Source organism: Temnothorax longispinosus, chromosome 10 (genome assembly GCF_030848805.1).
Source record: "Temnothorax longispinosus isolate EJ_2023e chromosome 10, Tlon_JGU_v1, whole genome shotgun sequence".
NCBI classification, from domain to species: domain Eukaryota; kingdom Metazoa; phylum Arthropoda; class Insecta; order Hymenoptera; family Formicidae; genus Temnothorax; species Temnothorax longispinosus.
The window spans coordinates 9,935,050-9,953,947 of record NC_092367.1 but is presented as its reverse complement, the minus strand read 5'-3'; the positions used below and the strand labels follow the sequence as shown (position 1 = coordinate 9,953,947).

Genomic DNA, 18,898 nt, shown 5'->3' with positions numbered 1-18,898 from the left:
GATTATCTTGATACTGAAAATACGGTTTGATATTTGCCTCCAATTTCTCCTTATTACTCCATCTCGAGACGATAAGAGATTTCAGTTTCTGACATACCATGTCGTTCTGTTGACCTTGTAATAATTTAGCCACAATCAGATCCGACAAGCCGCAGTGTTGTACAGCCATACTCACATGAGCTTCAACTTCTTCTTCTAAGTCCGAAGCTTGAACGAGGTTGATCTTCACTGGCGCGCGACTCAAATAATCAGCCGCTATTATTTCCTTTCCTGGAGAGTGAAACACCTCAAAATCATAATGCATCAGTCTCATTCTAAAGCGTTGCAGACGAGGACTTAATTCATCGAGGTTTTTCTCCTAGAGCAAAGGAATTAAAGGTTTATGATCAGTTTCTAAACTAAAATGTACGCCATAAATAAATTCATGAAATCTTTCGCAAGTCAACGCCAGGGCCTCCTTCTCAATTTGCGCATAACGTTTTTCCGAATCACTCAGGGTTCTAGAAGCGAATGCCACTGGTCTCCAGGCTCCACATGTTTCTTGAATACGTAGGATTGCGCCTAGTCCATAAGAAGATGAATCTGCTGTTAATACAATTGGACGTGATGAGTCAAAAATAGCAAGGCAGGGTGCTGACGTTAACTTTTGGATAATCTCCGAAAAAGCCTGCCTATGACGTCTTTGCCACTGGAACTCAGAGTCACTTTTAAGCAGTTCATACATAGGTGCGAGTAAGTCACAAAGTTTCGGCACGAACCTTACCTCGGACACACACTTTGGAAATTCTAACTTTGTAATAGCGTCGATTTTGCTCGGATCTATTGAAATCCCGCTAGCACTAATTACGTGTCCCAAAAATTTAGTCTCCTGAACACCAAAAACACATTTTGCTTTATTCAGAGTCACGTTATTTTCCTCAAGTCTTTTAAGCACTTGACGGAGACGAGCATCATGTTCGGCACGAGTTCTGCCCCAAACTATGACGTCATCGAGATGATTAGCCACTCCTTCCAAGCCCTCCAAGATTCTTGAAATTCTCTTCTGATAATGTTCCGGCGCTGAAGAAATTCCAAACGGTACACGTAAGAAACAGAATCTTCCAAACGGAGTAATGAATGTTGTCAACAATTGAGACTCTTCCGATAACGGCACCTGCCAGAACCCGCTAACGCAATCGAGCTTCGAAAAATATTTAGCACCCGGCATCTGACCAAAGGTATGCTCTACGACTGGCATAGGATGATTCTCCCGAGCCACGGCGCGATTTAAGAAGGTTAAGTCCACGCACACACGAATATCGTCGGTATCGCGTTTCTTGACAAGGACTATTCCGCTGCACCATTCTGTCGGCACATCCACGGGCTTAATCACGCCTAACTTAAGCATTTCGTCGAGTTTCTGCTTCAATTTAGACATCAAAGGTAAGGGTACACGACGAGGCTGATTCAAACAATAAGGCTTAGCGTCCGGCTTTAACTTAATATTATAAGGCGTAGCTAAAAGCCCTAGCCCGATAAACAACGATGGGAACTCTATGAAGGGGTCGATCGCGGCAGCAACTTGCCTGCATCGCGCAATTAACCTTAAAGAGACGCATTCCCTTCGGCCCAACAAGCACTGATCTATATCGCGAGCGACATAGATGTGACGGCTGACTTCAGTTTGACGAAATTTTAACTGCACTTTAAACATTCCGTCCGTTTCTAAAAGTTTTCCTGACGGCCCAATTAACTTCTTGTCCGCTGGTACGAGTTTATAACCTTGCTGACGTAAATATTTATCCCAAACTGGTGATCTAATAACAGTCACGTCAGCGCCACTATCGAGTCTAAACTTTACCGGTATATTACCGACGCGGATGATTTCTTCCCATTGCGTACTCTCGTCGTTTTCTTTCACCGTTCCGACGAAGTAATAGTCCGAGTCATCGGTTACTGCATTAACCTTAGCGTTTGGCAGAGAAGAATTTCCGGTCTTCGATCCTTTCTTGCAAACTTTAGACCAATGACCGATCTGACTACACTTATTGCACTCTGACTCGCGCGCGGGACAGGAATCTCGCTTGTGCTGCTTGTTTCCGCCACAAAAATAACACTTCCAAGATTTGCCGCCAGTCTTACTTTTCTCTGAGGATTGTTTCTTCCCTTTTGATTGGACACGGTTAATGGAGGTGGCGTTCGCAGTCATTTCCTGATGTAATTCACGGTTCTGCCGTAAGACCGTTTCGTAGCTTCTAGCCATTTCCAGAGCTTTCTTGTAGTTTAGGTTATCTTGTAACTGCATTTTTTCCGAGAGTCTTATATCGCGAACTCCAACCACAAGCCTATCACGTATCATTTCTTCACGCGTATCACCGTAATTACAGTATTTAGCCAGCTTATGTAAATCCGTTACGAAATCATCTATGGATTCACCTTCTTTTTGCATACGGCGATTAAACAATGCACGCTGATAGATGGTATTCGTACGCCCGTTAAAGTAATCCGTGAACTTGCGAACCACCGAGGGATAAACTGCTTTGTCGTTTTCCGACTCCCACGTGAATGAATTGTAGATTTCTTCCGCTCTTGGACCCATAGCGTATAGCAAACAGTCGACCTTGACTTTATTTGTTGTAACGTTAGCCACTGTGCAATATCTATCGAACATAGACTTATATGTGTCCCAATAAGCGGAATTGTCGAACGGAAATCGTTCCGGCAAGGGAATATGTGTAGAGCTAGCCATTTTTAATGCACTTCACGGACTGAATCGACTTTTCTTCTCACACTTATTTGGTAGAGTTTTCAGTTTACCGCTGCCACCATGTTATGTATCTATTCAAAGTCTTTATTATAAGCTAAGTACACGAGGCGTCTTTACATGTCGACCATCTTGGCTACTCTCTCTCACCTACCACACGTATCTCTCCGCGCCCCCTATTCCCTAGTGCGCACGACAATAAGCCCAGAAATCCCTAACTAGACTATTATACAACAACTACATCTTCCTCCGTTTTTTGATAGACGCAACCTAATTCTCCTTGTAATTGATAAATATTTTTAGCAACGCCATAAACTTGTTCTAAATATTTTGTTAACGAGGCTACTGCATCGAAATCTTGGTCCTGTATTGTTCGACGAGCATTGCCTACGATTCGAGTTCTGATTATTTTAGTGAATTGAGGTTCTACCTCATTGGGCAGCAGCTCATTGGCTTTCGCTTCTTCGCATCCCTCGATAAAATATGTTAATGGAATATTTTTTCCATCAAAGAAGGGAACGGCCTCTACCGCGTATTTTAATGTAGCAAAAGGGTTAGCGTGCGCCATTGTTTCTGTGATGGTATCACAACTTATAAAGGAATTATAATCGACTTGACGTGCAGGTTGAATCGTTTTTTTTTAGCGTTTCCTGTCGAGGGATATAGTAAGTTATACGAATTTGCAGAACACGAGTTTGAGAAGAAAGATAATGATTTAATGGATTGAAACACAAAATAAACGTTTGCCTTTGATTAGCCTTTGAAAGTCCCCGTTTTGGGACTTCACACGGGTTTCAGCGAGACCGCGCAAATCTACTATAAGTTAGCGGGGGGGGGGGGGGTTAATTATCGTAGTCCGTTATCCATAGGAAAGTCAACTTGGGTTTTATGGAATGAAACTAAAGGGAGTAGATTTGCTGATTTTGCCAACAAATCTTAGTATCAAATGGAGATATCTCGAGTCCGCCGATGGCTCAGCTAGCCCGAAGTAATACAGTAAGAAGGAGTATCCCGAATCCGTCGACAAATCAGCTAACTCGGAGTAGTGAAATACTCCAAGTCCGCCGACGAGTCGGCTAACCCAAGGTAATAGAAAAAAAAGGAGATTACTCCGAGTCCGCCGATAAATCAGCTAACTTAGAAGTAATAGGAAAAGAGATTATTCCGAGTCCGCCGATAAATTAGCCAACCCAGAAGTAATAGAAAAGAGATTACTCCGAGTCCGCCGATAAATCAGCTAACTCAGAAGTAATAGAAATAAAATAGTCAAAAGGAGTTAGAGGGATGGAAGGGTTATAACCGAAAGACTTCCCGAACACGTAAATGTACAAGTGAATAATAAAAATAAAATAAAATAAAAAGAAGCGATATCAATTGTATAGAACTTACTATTTGGTGAGTTTTGGAACGTTTGAGTGGGTTCCTTCTCGGAATGAACGTTGGTGTCGTTGGTGGCCGAGTCGGACCGACTGATGTACTGTGGGATCTCTTGCACAGTCACTCTAAGTATGGAATTGTGACTCGAAAACGAAAGAAATCACGATTATAATGCCGAACTGTAGCACGAGACCAAAGCTTGAGAGGCTTGAAGAGACTGAGAAGCTTTTGAGAGAGACTGCCGCAATGTCGGGGTTTATGTAGGAAGATTTAAGGAATGGAAGAGGTAGATTTTGTTGTGGGATGTGTGTCTAATTTTTGTTTAAAGGATTTCTCGTTGGCGGGATGTTTCTAACCCAAGAGGTGGGTTTTTGATTTTTCGCCTATCCTGGGGAGCTAGAGACGGTTATTGATTTTTACCGCTGTTTATTGGTGAGTCTTCTTGTAAGGCCCCCACTGTCTTACTGGGGGTGCAACCCATCGCTTCTTTCAGTGACTTATTTTGTTTTTCGACTATCGCCGTGTTTAAAGTACAGGCTTGCGCAGGAGTCTAGGCTCTAGATTTATTGTATAGAAACGACACGCTTACTTGTTTATTTTTGGGCCAAGAGATTGTGTATTTTCACGGTAAATATTATTCCAAACTAGGATTGTCTCACAATAGATATACGTTGTATAATAAGATTTTGTACAAAAAAAACAGCTGTATAAAATACAAAGAAGAAAAATGGTTGATTAGTAATTAATAATCCTTTCGTGTTGAAATTTCAATACTGTAATTTCTTATTGAATGATAGTACTTATCCGAAGCAAACAGATATCAATTACGCTTGTGTCTCTAAATGTTGTAGCATTCAAATGTATTCCAGAATTAAACTATATTAGAGAAAGGATCATACATGTTAAACACATTTTACATAACTCAAAGTACATATAAATATGAATAATATACAAATGAATATACAATATGAATAATAAATGAAGAAATGTGTCAATTATCTGGTAATCAGGAGATAATATTTCTAAATAAAGTAATTAAGAATATATATCATACGTAAAATAAAAGAATAATAACTATCTTTAAAAGAAATAGAAGATTAAGCCACAATATTCTGTTGTGCGTGTTTCTACAACTCGAATATAACGCACTTTCAATATTAATTGACACAGTAACTTCAGCAATAAGACAAGTTATCGAATATGTAATGTAGTAATTTATAGTCAAACTCAGTAAAAAGAATAGAGAATTCAAATCAGTAATAATGAATCATACGCAGATAATATGTTTATCGTAAACGACAATTAATGTTCAATATCCACGGGATTGAACCACAATATACGTTTATCGTGATAACGCAAATTATGTTCACAGCAACGAGAACTATTCACGTTCGACGCACGTGTCCCGCAATGTTAACATGAATATCAGATTCACGTTTCTCGCTCGGTAATGTGTCTCGATAATGTAAATTCAATCTCTTTTACAGCAAGAACAAATGATTCTAAACGCGGATTGAAACCACAGGAAATTATCGTGAATTAATTATACTGAGCTCAGTTAATCTTAATGTAACGAGGGCCCGTTCTACTTGCAATCGTTAAGATTGCAAGCCTATTGTGATGGAGGACGTGTTCCTCACATCGTTCTCTCTCTCTCGAACTCTGGAATCAAGGATCGTAATTATGAACAAACGTTGAGTTCGTCATACCGCTCTAATCGACTTGCTCTAAGCGATTCTTCAAAGTGATCAATGGTTTCCAGAGAACGATGTATGTTACCTTAAAGCGACTGCCTTTCTCGCCTGTGGAAAATGCCGGTCTCCTTGACCAAGCCCATGAGGGCATTCTCAATGTGCCAAGATGGCTGACTCGTCCTTCGTTCGGGTGACGACGTCTCAATGGCGACGATCGTCCTTCCTTCACGCTGCTCGGTCCAAGGATCGTTAGATATCGTGGTATCTTTCCTCTTAGTTGTACCGCAACAGCCTCGCTCAATCGTATTAATAACTATCAGTTCTCGTGCAAAGACTCGAATAGCGCGATGATTACAATAGCGTATCAACGCTCAACTCAGTTAAACGAATATTCTCGAAAGAACGCAAGGCGTAATCAAACACGACTATACACTCAGACGGACGAACGCTGAATGCCCGCTCGGCGAGCTGCACGCACGTACCGGCACGCTCACACATGCGCAATATCACTCCGCCGCGGCTTGATCCGTCTCTGGGGCGCAACGCGGTCGCCGCAGAGCGCGCACGGATATATAGTATAGCATATGACGCTGGTAAAGGCCTTCACACATAAAATCGCGTAAGAACGTAAAACGTAAGCGTAAGAAAATCGACCAATCCCAATCAAGTATTGTGCTGTCCGTAACCACAGTAGAGGGAAATACTTGATTGGGATTGATCGATTTTCTTACGCCTACGTTTTACGTCCTTACGACATTTTATGTGTGAAGGCCTTAACGGTACCGCCGCCGCCATCTTGGCAGCTCCACCGTACCACCACCAATATGTCAACCACGACCACAGATGTCGACCAACACACAATCTCTTGCTTCTCTCATTATATTTTAAACACGCCGATTTCTTTTTTATTAGGGTTTCTTATTTATCTCGCGACCCTGTTTTTATATTGACAGACGATGCATACTCTTCAATCTTAAATGCAAACAGAAACTTCCGCCACGTGTATTTACAGACACGTCTAAAGCTTTGTTTCTGTTTGTCGGAAACATTGTACGAGCAATTTTAGAAAGCTCGCTTGCAATAAAGATCTCCATCAAACTTTGACTGGGATTAAGGCCCCTTTGGCGCGTCGTGTCGCCGGGTTTATAGTTATGGGCCAGACAAAGCTGATGAAAATCTGATCACATATGCCTCATCTGTCAGTAACTCGTCTGGAAGGTCGCTTTTAGTTGCCCAAGCAAATAGGTAGTTTGGTTATAAAAAAAAGGAAAGTGAAGGGATCAAAGCTTACTCGCCGATTGATAACCGTCCGTGCTTAGTTTACTTATTCTAATCTTAAGGGCTATCTTAGACGCATAGAAATTTTCGTGAAAAAAGGAAATCGTGGAGTTCGCAGGACATAACATTTGTGATAGATATTTTGTGGACATGGATATGTGGATAACGTGTGGATATCTAGTGGATATCTTTGGTAGCTATTTTGTGGATATGGATATGTGGATAACACGTGGATATCTAATGAATATCCCTGCTGGCTATTTGTGAGATCTGAATATTTTTACATTTATTAGATATTTATTAAATATCCATAATAGATATGGACGTTATATGGATATGTAGATATCCATTGGATATCTATTAAATATTATATGTCCTGTGTGGGTGGTGCGGTCTTGCTTCGCGTATACTTGGCGCGAGACATTACCATGTCTCTTGATCTGTCAAGAATAAACTTTTTCGTACTCTAAATTCTGCGTCGACTCTTAATAGCCTTATATCTATAATATATTGTTTAGTGTCAAAGTCTTTTTAAATGTTGTTTTAACCCTCAAACACCGCACTGGGTTACGCTAACTGGGTATGCTAATTTTAGACAGATATGTCAGCTTTTATTTTGAAAATTATTTGTGAAAAATAAAATATAATAAAAAATATTTTAATAATTTTCGTATATATTTTATAAAAAATTAAAAGCGAGGCATAACGTCATTTAGCAGCTTTTTGGAGTAGACTGCAATTTTCTCAAGTAAAAATTAATAAATAATCATTCAATTTCATTGCTATAATATAATAATATATTAAAATCATAGTAAAAAAAAATTTAATAAAAAATAAATATTTATTTCTTGTTTACGCAGTAATGGAGACGCGTTCTCAAATTCGCCTAGCGGTCATGGTACTAAATATTTTTAATAAAGTACCCCAATAGCCAATGACCTTGACCTTGACATATGTTGTCAAGGTCATGACCCTGAGTAACCTTGACCTTGAAAAAAGTGGCGGTCACGATCCGTTCAAAAGTTACAAAGCATTAAAATCGCTTTGTAAAAATTTATTCAACAATAGCACGTTTATCCTCCTGCGGTCACATGAGTTTGTGGCGTGCTTTACGAACTTGTTTAAGTAGAAGTGGTATTAAACAAGATAAGTTAGTCGATTATCTGTGTGAATATTTGTGGCGATATGCAATAAAAAGAATTGGAGGAGATCCATTTTATATATTACTAGATGACATAAAATATGTATATTCAGGAAATCAATAGAGTATATATAATGTTTCATTATGTATAAATATATATATATATATATATATATATATATATATATATATAAACGAGCTCGTAAAGCACGCCACGAACCCATGTGACAACTCGTCTCGCGTGAAAAGTGGGAAAAGGAAGTAGGTTCTGCCCCCCTGCGGGGGACTCTACTATTATTAAACTAGACATGTGTCTTCAAAGTACATGCGTTGGCTTTCCACGCGTGGAAAGTTGTAAACCCATGTGGCACCTCGTTTCGCGTGAAAAGTATATGCGTGGAGGCAGTAGGTTTCGCCTCTTTTTGTATTATGCGTAGAATTTATCCGCTGTAAAATAAAAACACACAATAAACACTAATTAATTACGAGCACTGTCTAATTAATTATTAATAGTAATTACTGTAAACATGGGTTTACAAGTTTTTACGCGTGGAAAGTCCACGCCGAAGGCATCCCGTACTTCCCCTTCAGTGCGTGCGTGCGTGCGTGCGTGCGTGCGTGCGTGCGTGCGTGCGTGCGTGCGTGCGTGCGTGCGTGCGTGCGTGCGTGCCATAGTTGAATAATTTTTACAAAGCGAAAACTTTAATACTTTGTAACTTTTGAACGGATCCACGTGACCGCCACGTTTTTCAAGGTCAAGGTTACTCAGGGTCATGACTTTGACAACATATGTCAAGGTCAAGGTCACTGGCAATTGGGGTCTTTTTGTACATAATTATCCACTTTCCTAACATTAATGAAATAAAACATTTCAGCAAAATATTTTTGAATTTTAATTATTTTTTATATCGAAATTTTGAATAACTTTATAATCCAGCCAAATAATTAAAATTTGAATATCTCAGAAACTAGACATTTCCGTAACTTCGCACTGGTGGCTCTGACTACATTTAGTATACATATTAGTACTACGTACCTGTAAAATTTTATCAGACTTGAATGACTTACTACAATTAAACTAAAGGCACCTATTTATTTACAGTGATTATAACACCGGCAAAATAAAAATTCGATAAAAAACGCATTGAATTCATATTATAAAGCACAAATTATAGCATTCAGCATGGTTCATTTTGTTTGTTGATAACTTTTTAATAAACAATTTGAATATATACATAATACATATATTTAAATAAATGCTTGGATAGAGAAAGGACGGAGCCCAACTTCTCTTCATTATCACCCAAAAAAGTATTTTAACTTAAGGGGATTCTAAACTGACCCAAATTACCGACAATTGCAGGGAGAGCTCCAACTTTGAGTAGACTGCACAAAACTTAAAAAAATTTGTATACAATTGAAATATGCACGAAAACACATCGCGCGAGTGTTGATTTGAAGACAAAAATCGGAAAAAATTAAAAGTTGTACAGTTTGTATGTACAAAGTAAGATACACGCGCCATTCGTATAATGTGAACAAAGAATACCGTACATGAAAAACTAAAATTAAAAATGTAACAAAAAAGTTTAAGCTTTTGCTACTATTTTGTGCAAAAGCACATGCAGGTTGATAGGATAAGCAGTATTGCGTGTAGCAAGAGATGGTGCAGCGATCGAACAAGGATTGATTACTATAGTTAAACAAGGACAGATATAGAGAAAACAGGATTAGAAATGTTGACATTATTGACATCGAAGAAGTTCGGCCTTCGCTATAGGAACCCCTTAACTCAAACCTAATTTTATTTATAAATTGAAAACAGGTTTAATATATATAAAAATAAGTGACGGCTAAAATCTTTTACAAGTTAGTCAGATCATCTTTTACAACATATGTTAAGGTCATTGAAATCGGTGAGATCACTAAATATGCAGACCACTAATATGCAGTTTTACTAAAAAAAAAAAAGAAAAAACAGTTAACCAAAATTTGGTAAAACAGTTTTACTAAAATTTTGTTTACATTATTTAAATTAAACTTAAAAATGGACTTCTTTTCCTCTACAATTTAGAAGATTAGAAATTTAATTTTTAGAAATTATATATTTGCCGCTTGTGATATTAATTCTCTCGAATCATTATGCTACAGACTGTGGATCAAATATTAGTAGTTTAAATTACGGTATAATAACCAGTCCGAATTTCCCGAACAAATATGATGGTCCGGCAAGAAATTTAACTACCAAAACTTGCAACTGGTTCATAAGGGTTCGGCCGAATCAACGGATACTTTTAAACTTTGAGCTCTTCTCTGTAGAAGGTCATCAATTAGGTAATATATGGATTTATTACGAATTAGTTATATGTATATTGTATATATATATATATATATATATATATATATATATATAATTCTTAATTAATTATACTATAGAAGAAAGAATGGTAATATGGAACCTCATTTTGTTTTTGAACGAATTCTTATGAGTTATGTATAAGCTCAATTTTTTCATTCCTGGTATACTTAGGTTTTTTATTTTATTTTTAATTTTAAATTCACAGTTTTCCGCTTACAAGAAAATATAAAGATTATCGAAAATTGTACTGTTAAGTCATAAATCCCCAAACAGCACATGTAAATACTGAGAACGTTCGAAGGGTATCTCAGCAGTATATTGCGTATATTCTCAAAACATTCGAGATACGTACTACAATTTACTGCGGACATACTGAGAAGATTTCTATGTCCGCCTTTTTCCAGTTTGTGGTATATACTGAGAATATTTTGCAGTAAATACCAAGAATATCACAAGTACCAATATAGAACCGAGAATAGAATGTGCACGGTATATATACTTATTATGTTAGATGAAATTAATAAAATTATGTTTGTTGCCTTCTGCACTGTGCTAAGTGAGATATAAGGATTACTTAAGGTGACTTAAGCTGATCCGCAGCGAACAATATCAAGGTTTAAGCATTTTGCAGCATCTTGCAGGCTCGCTTCTTATATTAAATCTTTCATATTTTTTGAGATATTTGCTTACATCGATTAAAATGACTCACTCTATATTCTGACAAATATACGGGAATTTACGAAAAATAATATACCTACTACTGTGAGATATTACAAGTACGTCTCGAGAATTTACGAAAAATAATATACTACTGTGAGATATTACAAGTACGTTCTGAGAATTTATAAGAAATAATATACTACTAGAGATGTTATAGAAATGTTCGAAGTATATTATCGGTACGCATATTTACAATACGAGTATAAAACATTCGAATAACATCATGTGCTGTATGGGTTGTAACGATACACCCCGCAAATGCATCGAACTCCCGGCCATCACCAGCCGGATGCCGCCCGACCGACCATCCGTCGGGCGAAGACAAGGCGCGGTGTGTCACATTTTTAATTGTTCATAAGATCGTGTGCGCGAGCAATTAGCGGCTTGCGGCACCGATATCCCCTCGGAGCTCCGACAAGCGCCGACGGGAGCCGATCTTCGCCGAGTGCAAAAGCGCGGCCGAAAGCCGTGATTCCGCACCGCTCCGCCCGGCGCGCGGCTAGCACGAAGATTGGCTACCCCGCTCTCCGATCCGCTGATCCGTCGAAAGAAGCAACTTTCCGACTCCTAGAGCGGCAAAGAAAGCAGAGTCCAGTGATCTAGACCTCGTTCCAAGTGGTCTTGGGCGCTGCTCGAACTCCGTCACACTACTAATTTTCGATTGCAACAGCGAAACAGCGAGGTCAAGGCAACTTGATCTCAGCTTTTTTGTGTTTTCTTTGTTCCTGTGCACCTCTGGTGTGCAGGAACTCAAACAAGCAATCTTGTGGCCGAAGCACTGAGAATTTCCAGAGCCGACCGGCCGGCCAGTGTCAACCTGATCGGCCGTTCTATTCCACCGGATTTTCCCGCCTGCGACTCGCGTTTTCGCCCGGGAAATCCGCGTATCAATTTCACCACGTGTAATCATTGTACATAGTCCGCGTCTCTAATTTTTTGTGTACCGTCTAGATCACTTATTTTCGCGTCCCGTTTCTCCGTATGCGTCCGTATAGATTGCTTTTGTAAATTTCGCGTTCTGTTTCTCCGTGTGCGTCCGTATAGATTGCTTGTAAATATCGCGTTTCATTCGTGTAATTCCAGAGTTAAACCCTGGTCGTAAGAAGCGTAACTCACATTTGTAATTCCAGCGACCACGCCCGCGTAAATCTGTATAAAGTCCGCGCCACCATAATACGTTATAGCGAGCGCCACGGCGCCTGACCGCTGGATTAAATCTGCGTTATTAAACCATCGGCTGTATTACTTTAATTACTTAATAAACTTTGTATGAATTAAAATCTGGTTACTGCTTCTGGGCCTTCCAATCAAACCCCTGGTCCGGCGAGCTAGTCCGCACTGTAAAAAAATTTTGTAAAATTACAGGTAATTTTGAGACCCACTATAATAGGTGTAAATTTCCACACATTTTTAATTTGTGTAATTGTAATACAAAATTACTTTTTCCTTCCGTACTGTAATTTTGTAAAATTACAACCATTATATTGTATAATTACAACTATTAGTGCCTTGCGCCAACCAAATAAATATCTTGGCCACATAGTCAATCGCGACGAAATTCGGACCGATCCCGAAAAAGTTAGCTCCGTCGCTAACTGGCCTGTCCCGCAAAACGTCCGTCAGGTCCGGCAATTTCTAGGAGTCGCGTCCTGGTATCGACAGTTCATAAAAGACTTTGCCACCCTAGCCACGCCGCTCATCGCACTGACCCGTAAGCAAACCTGGTGGACATGGGAGGAAGCCGAGCAAACTGCGTTTGACACGCTAAAGACCGTATTAACTACCGCGCCAGTTCTCGCCTGTCCGGACTTTACGCGGCAGTTTCATCTGCAGACTGACGCCAGCACCACAGGCCTGGGGGCCGTGCTAACCCAATATTTTCCCGAGGGTGAGCGCGGGATCGCGTACGCAAGCCAAACGCTAAATAGCGCCGAGCGGAATTATAGCGCAACCGAATTGGAGTGTCTGGCAGTCATATGGGGAATCAGACAAATGCGCGGATACCTTGAAAGGTACCGATTTACGGTAATCACGGATCAATCGTTGAAATAACCAGAAATTAGAATCCCCGTCCGGTAGGTCAGGTCGATGGTCTTTTGAATTACAGCAATACGACTTCGAGGTCAAATATCGAAAGAGAACGCTTAACAAGGTGGCCGACGCGCTGTTCCGACAACCGGAGATCCTCGGCGTCGCCAAGCCAAAATGTGCCAGGTATACACGCATGTGGCACGCGACTGACACCACGCCCTACAAAGTACCCAATTTCCGAATCAACCACGGCCGGCTGTGGAAGCACGTATTACATCATACAACACAGATCCTTACAGTAACATTGCAGTAACGTTACAATATTGTATATTGCAATGCAATATTGCAGGGACATTACAAAGATATGCAATTGCAGTATTTCGCCGAAATATCAGGACTATATTGCAAAAATATTATAAAAATAATTAAAAATATATAATATTGTAACTTACTAGTGTATACGTATGTGCATATGTTGCAGTCTTTTTACGAAATCAGCTTTTTTGCAATAAGGCTAGCCTATTTATAAAAACTTGAAATTAAAAATCAGCCTCATTGAGAAACGATCTATCTTTCGCAAAAAGGCCACCGTTTTGCAAAGAGGCTAGCCTTATTGCAAAAAGGCTGATTTCGCAAAGAAGCTGCGACACATACACATACACAGAGAAAAAGCTTTTCTTAGATTTGTTTTTTTAAATTTGATTTTTAATCGTTTCTTAACTTTGATTTAATTTATTAAATACAATCTTCACCTTGTATCCGAATAGCGCCTCTTTAGGCGTTCTCATTATTAACGTTACTATATTTTTAATTTTAAAATATATTTAGATAATAATATATTACAATTATATTATAATTAAAATATATTTAATATTATATTATATTGTGTATTGATATACGAATCTTACATTAATATCCATTGTATATCAATTGCTGTTGCGTTGCTGTTAATCTTTACCAGTTAATATATTATCACAAAATTTGTTAACACTATAAAGATGTGTTATACACAAATATAAGAGAGAAGAAAGTGTCAGAGTCAGAGGATCACTACTAGCCTGTTTGATCATCGAAGTCAAGCAACAAGGTGCAGGTTATTACTACTTGGATGGGTGATCGGCTGAGAGAGCGGATTTTTTCGGGCAACCATGCGGCTGTACACATGGCTTTGGGAACGTGTAATGTTTTGACCAACTTCCGATTTCCCGCAATCGTTCCCAACAAATTTTTTTTCTCTGTGCGTGCTTTCAGCAAGTAGCGTGGAGAAAGGAAATTTCTCCAACTTTAAGAATATATTGTGCTTAAAATATTTTTTTATTGGTTTTAGAAGGATTCTTCTGAGGCCGTATATAAGAGCAACATCCTTTAACAATAAGTATGAGATTATACGACCGTGTAAGATATACAATCAAGCAAAAGGAAAAACGCTGTAATCGGTCAGGACTGAATCTTGCTTGTCCAAATAATATATTAATTCTTGAGTGACTCTTTACGTACAATCCTTTGCCCTGGCAGACCACGCGCCGTTACTTTCACATAACGCAGTCTCAACCAAAGCTAGAACGATACAATCACACAATTAAATTGATATCAATTTAATTATATTAAACTACAAGAAATTCGGAATAAACGTATATGCGAAAATTACGGGATATATATATTAAGATAGGATACTGAGAATATAAAGGAAATGTTGCGAAAAGTAACATCCCAGCCAGGATTCAAACCTGGACTTCCCTCATTCCGTGACGGGCGTCTCACCAATTCGACCACTGAGGTATGTGGTGATATTTATCGCAACATTAGTTAATAAAGAAGAACGTCTTTTACCGGCGACGTATATAAACAATAAGTATGAGATTATACGACCGTGTAAGATATATAATCAAGCAAAGGAAAAAACGCCGTAATCGGTCAGGACTGGATCTTGCTTGTCCGAATAATACCTATATTAATTCTTGAATAACTCTTTACGTACAATCGGTACAATCCTTTGCCCTGGCAGTGTATTTTAATATAATTGAATTGATATCAATTTAATTGTGTGATTGTATCGTTCTGGTTTTGGTTGAGACTGCGTTATGTACGAAAGTAATAGCGCGTGGTCTATCAGGGCAAAGGATTGTACGTAAAGAGTCACTCAAAAATTAATATATTATTCGGACAAACAAGATCCAGTCCTGACCGATTACGGCGTTTTTCCCTTTGCTTGATTGAACATTCTTTAAGTTTCATAGAATTCCGCTGAAGATGAAATTATAATATTTTTTTGGGTAATATATTATAGTACACAAACTTGCTATAATACTATATTACAATGTTGCTGCAATATTATACTGCAATATTTCTGAAAACGGACATTTTATCGTTGCTGCAAACTTACAGCATTCTTGCAGCAACATTTCACAACGTTTATGCAATCTTGCGATGAAACTGCTACAATGTTCCTGCAATCTTGCTGTGCTGTATAACCGAGTTGGGCACGTGTGGCAATTAAATAACAAACATTTTCTCCTAATGCACTACCGAGAAACACTGGCGCTTATGCTACTATCTGGTAGATAGCATATAAATATTCTGGAGTTTTTGCATATGCCTCCGAAGTTTCTACGCGGTTAAGTTTTCGATCGTCAGTGAAGTTTTAAAATTGTTCTAGAATTTGTCACGTCTAAAATTTCACGTCGTGAAAACTCGTCGTTAGTCATACAAGAGTTTTTAGCCGAAAAACAAATTTCGGTACTAGGTACCCCATCCCCCTTATGGTCCGGATTTAGCGCCCTGCGACTTTGTTTTTATTTTCTCGGATCAAGTCTCCGATAAAATGTCAGCGTTTTGATGACATTCAGGACATCGAAAGGCATACAATGTTTTAAGGAGGTTGGTTGTCGTCATGTTGCGGGGTAGGCGGCGGGACAGGGGAAAGCTTATAGGTGTGTTTCATTCGGTGAAATAAATGAGTTTTAGCAAATGAATATGTGGAATCCAAGCTGTTTTTTAAGGTTTTAAATCGTTTTTGGTACCATTGAAATCCAAATACGTTATTATCCATGTTGAAATGTGGCAATATGCTGTTTTATTTTTAAAATTTCTTGATAACTATATATACAAATTATTTATTATTCAGTCTTCGTAAATATGTAAAGAATTATTTGCACTTATTTTCATTAAATTTTTATTGCTTCTTCATAGAGGAAGCTTTGTTTGCGTAAACTTCGCATATAAATCTTTGATTGCGTATAACATTGGGTTTAATCAGCCAAATTTAAAAGAATCATATATGAAATAAAGGTAGAAACAAACTGAAGAAAAGATTGTTTGTGTGTGTGTGTGTGTGTGTGTGTGTGTGTGTGTGTGGGTGTGCGCGCGCGCGCGCGCGGATTTTTTTGTACACGCATCTACTTCTACAATTTTTTAGATACCGGGTTGAAGTTTTACACACAAATAGAGTATCATAGAAAGCATGTTCTCCTCTAATTTTATTAAAATTCGTCGACCAATATGAATTTTAAAAAAATTTTCATTTTTCAAAAAAGCGTGTTTTACGCTATAGCTTCCTCAATATTTGAGATATCGATCTATTTCTAATTCTATTATATTTTTCAGTTTTTTCTACCCCTATTTAATATATAATTCTTTAAAATTTAATTAATCAGTTCTTGAGTTATAGAAATTTCAGTAAACTTGGCTGTTTTTTTTCAACAGAAATTGATAACTCCTTTATTATTAACAATTTTTATTAATTCTGTTATATTCTTTTGTCTTTTCTATCCCTATTTCATATATAATTCGTTAAGATTAGTTCTGGATTTGGTTAATTAGTTACCAATTTCTGTAAAAAAAAAAACAGCCAAGTTTACTGAAATTTCTATAACTCAAGAACTGATTAACTAAATTTTAAAGAATTATACATGAAATAAGGGTAGAAAAAATTGAAAAATATAATAGAATTAATAAAAATTGCTAATAATAAAGAGGTTACCAATTTCTGTTTAAAAAAATTTACGTGATTGCTCTAATTTCCGCAAATTTTGAGATATTAAGCTAAATACAACTCCAATCTATCTTTAATAATACTCTATTCATAAAAAAAGTGTGCCAGTAGAAACTTGCACATTGCTTCCTCATAGTTTTTAAATGTGCAAGTAGAAACTTGTACATTGCTTCCTCATAGTTTTTAAGTGTGCAAGTGGAAACTTGTACATTGCTTTCTCATAGTTTTTAAGTGTGCAAGTGGAAACTTGTACATTAGGGTGGCTCTTATTTATTCTTGGTAAATTTTTTTGGGGGATTTTTTTTGCGCTACCCTCCAGTTTGGTTCCATTTTATGAAAAAAAAATCTGTGTCAAATTTCAGCTCAATCGGATAAAGGGAAAAGGTGCTCCCAGGATCTTGAAAATCGAAAAAATCATAAAATTACAGAAAAAATCAATTTTATTTGTTTATCTTGCGAAGTATTAATTATACGCAAAAAAGTGTTATACAAAAGTTGTAGATCTATTAAAAATGCACATATTATCATCTACCACTTTTTCTCGTGCGACTAACTATTTCCGAGAAAAATGTGAAAATCACTTCTTTTTACTATACAAATCTTGACGCTGAGCGGCTGAGATAAAGTCTCTTTTTTATAACCTGGAAACTTTCGGCGATAATCACTTACAATCTGAAGCACATACTGTTTCTGTTGCTCATTTTTCGTAAATAATTTATTATAATCTTCCATAAGCTTGACCCCTCTCTCAGCCGAATCATTTACAACTCTCAATTTATTTACTAATTCCAGATCTTTTACAAAACTTTCATTTTTATGTCACGTCAACGGTTCTGTCTTAAGGAATTCATCATTCAAATCAAATCTTTTGAAAAATCTAGTTTTGGTGGAAACAAATTGTTCAATTCCGTTGTTAACAATTTCTGGGATTTTATCGATTTGTACTTTTATTCGCTTTTTATTTTTGTTTGATGATTCTGTTTCGCGATTCAAAGCATTGACCATTTTTATTTTCGATTCAAATGATAAATTTGTATCAAAGAAAGCTAATGCAACAACTTTAGGGCTCAAATACCATAAATGATTGCTTAGTTTTTGTAAAGCAACACGAGAGATACCACGATCAACAGCTTGATATTCAAAAAGTTTCGAAAGAACCCTGAAATCCAGATACGGTGCTTTGATTGCAGAAAGCGCACAAAACCGTGCTTCGACATACACAAGAAAGATACAAATATCACAGATCGCATTTTCTTCTTGTAGTGATAATATAAATTCACCACGAAACAGAAAGATTTTCAAGCAATTGGGCCATCCATCATGCGAGGTGGATGGCCAAAGCGATTTATTGCTTGAAAATCTTTCTGTTTCGTGGTGAATTTATATTATCACTACAAGAAGAAAATGCGATCTGTGATATTTGTATCTTTCTTATCAGTGTGTATGTCGAAGCATGGTTTTGTGCGCCTTCTGCAATCAAAGCACCGTATCTGAATTTCAGGGTTCTTTCGAAACTTTTTGAATATCAAGCTGTTGATTGTGGTATCTCTCGTGTTGTTTTACA

General features: G+C 37.8%; 1 protein-coding gene across 1 annotated transcript in view; it reads left to right on the top strand.

The window, feature by feature from the left end:
• Positions 1 to 10,348: 10,348 nt before the first annotated feature.
• The window catches only part of LOC139821150 (uncharacterized), a 128,541-nt gene continuing 119,991 nt past the window's right edge, over positions 10,349 to 18,898 (top strand). Inside the window, exon 1 of the mRNA XM_071791979.1 lies at positions 10,349 to 10,567. The gene's annotated coding sequence lies outside the window, so the exon portion shown is untranslated. The remainder of the gene's footprint in view (positions 10,568 to 18,898) is intronic.